Source organism: Dipodomys spectabilis, unplaced genomic scaffold (assembly GCF_019054845.1).
Source record: "Dipodomys spectabilis isolate Male_0828 unplaced genomic scaffold, ASM1905484v1 ptg000183l, whole genome shotgun sequence".
NCBI classification, from domain to species: Eukaryota; Metazoa; Chordata; class Mammalia; order Rodentia; family Heteromyidae; genus Dipodomys; species Dipodomys spectabilis.
Genome location: NW_024870860.1, coordinates 5,243,744 through 5,246,135, shown reverse-complemented (window position 1 = coordinate 5,246,135; position 2,392 = coordinate 5,243,744).

Sequence of the window (2,392 nt, the reverse complement as noted above, 5' to 3'; positions counted from 1 at the left end):
ATTTTCTATTATCATCATAATATAATAATATAAAACCGTGTCATCACTCTCCAACTTCCTTTGTAAAGCATTTACACTTTGTGGAAACCTACAGCTGAGCCCCTTTCCTGGTAATGAATGGACTGTTAAATGTCTCTAGAATTTGGGCCAGCTCCCAGAAGCCTCTGGTATGTTTGGCTCCTCCTCTCTCTCATTCATTATAATTAGGCCTGAGAGTATGCCACCTGATCCTCTTGTGACAAAGTAAGTTAGAGGACAAGAGCCCTGTTCCCCAGCTGGAAGCCTCCAGGTCTTCATGCAAAAATGATCTCCAAGGTGTCGTTTGTCTCAGTCCTGCAGCCATTATTGCCCAAACATGTAAGCTCAGGTAGGTGTTTGAATAGCAAGCTGTTGTAGCACAATCTGCTCTGTAGTAGGGGTCCTTGAGATGACAAGGTACCCCAGCCTCTCCTTGGGCAGGATCCACATAGTCTTCAAGCTTTAAATCTTCAAAATCTTGTTGCTTCTTCATAACTTCCCTCTTCCTGAAGCCTGAGAGTTCTGAGGGGCCCTCATCCGCAGGGGTCTGGATGGCTGCTAGGATCTTGTCCTGAAACTCAGGTGCCTTCATCTGTAAGAAGCAATAGCAGCTTCGTCTTCTCCTTCTCCTCCTGGAAGAGCTGGTTGACACACTGATCTTTCTTCTGATATAGCTCATCCAGTACTTCCATCTGTTCTTTATAGAAATCTAGGGACTCTTCAATGGTACTGATAGGTTTTGACAGCTGGCTGCATCCATGTTGGAGTTTATCCACTTGCCTCTAGTAGCCCACTTTTTCCAGGCAGCTTGTGGATGAAGCAGAATTTCAGTGTCTTCTTGGGCACTTGTGTGTCCTGCTTCCTTTCCCATGGTTTCAACTCCTGGAGAAGAAACCCTACTGCTTCAGCTTTCTCTGGCTTTTGACTACCATATTGGCCAGGCACCCATAGTAGGACTGTTGCTCATGCAGCTGCTGGCTAAGCTTCACCTTCTTTAATTCATCAATGGATAAAGATAAAAATCCCACCTAGTCTTTGGGTTGAATGTCTTCTAGGACAGTCACAACAAGTAGAATCACCCCCTTTCCTTTTTGCTCACTCCTCCTTCTCTAGTGAAAGCCAGAAAGCTCAGCTGGGGCCCATATCTGCTCCTGCTTCTCTCTGGTGGTTTTAAGGCACATCAAAAATGTTGTGTAATTTTTGATGGACCTTCTTGGTCCTCCAACTTTGTCCAGCAACTGTGTCTGCTTCTGCGGGTGCTGCAGCAATGCCTCATTCTTTAAGGTCAGCTGCAAATTGTAGGCCCTGTGCTGTTCACAGGTAGCTCTGAGCTCCTGCAGCTGTTCATGAAGCTCCTGAGATTCTGAGCCACTTGGCTCCTTAACTCAGCCATCTCTTTCCATTCTTCTAACTTGTCCTCTTGCTGGTCCAGCTTCTTCCTTCACCTGCAGCTTTGAGTGCAGCACACTAGAGAGCTCCTCCTTCTGTTTCTTAGCCTGTGGAAGGCAACCTGCAGCTGGCCCAGCTGCTCTTTAATCTCTAGGTTATGCAAAATTGTGCATCTCATGGCCTCATTAATGTATAATCTTCCCATTGTCTTGAAGAGCTTATGCAGATCCCAGGCCTTTCCCTGCTGCTCCAGTTACCACAGCCACTCCTGCTCCTTCACATTTTGGAAACTGAGGCTCTAGTTTTCCTGCCTTTGAATGTAACACTGCTTCTCACATTTCTGTTGCTACTTCTGCAACTAATAGGTCTTGGCTGGCAGCTGTAGCTTGGGCTGAGTTGGTCCTGCAGGCAGCTGCTGGAGGGTAGCTCTGCCAACTGTCATTGAAGTTCCACCATGTTTACCTCTGGGTCAAACACTTATCACACCCATTGCTCTTTCTAATCTCTCAGTTGGTTCATCTGTTGAACTTTGTCTTTCCTCATGGACCTCTCCAACTTCAAGTCCTCTGCAACATGGTCTCTCTCCAGGCTTAATTTGGTCATTAATACTTTCATGGTCTCTAGCTTTCTCCACCCATGCCTTCTCTCTTATTACCTTTGTTTATCTTTTGGTTACTCTCTTGGGGTGACGTAGGGCTTCTGACATATTGTTAGTGATTCCAGTGTCAGAGGAAAGGACACTAGCAGGAAAGGAACCAGGGGAAGATTCCAGATCTGCATGGTCTTTGGTCTCACCCTTGGTTGATTTACAGTCCACAGTTATGATTGTTTTGAGGTTACCTGTTTTCAGTTTTCTTTTTGTTGGTGTTAGTGGGTCCACCAGGTCAATTCCTCTCCAGATACTCTTGCTGTTGTTTCTTGCCTAAAGAAAATTTTATTGTGCATGCGTTTCTGGTTTGGTTAGATATCCCAGCACTGGGATGAG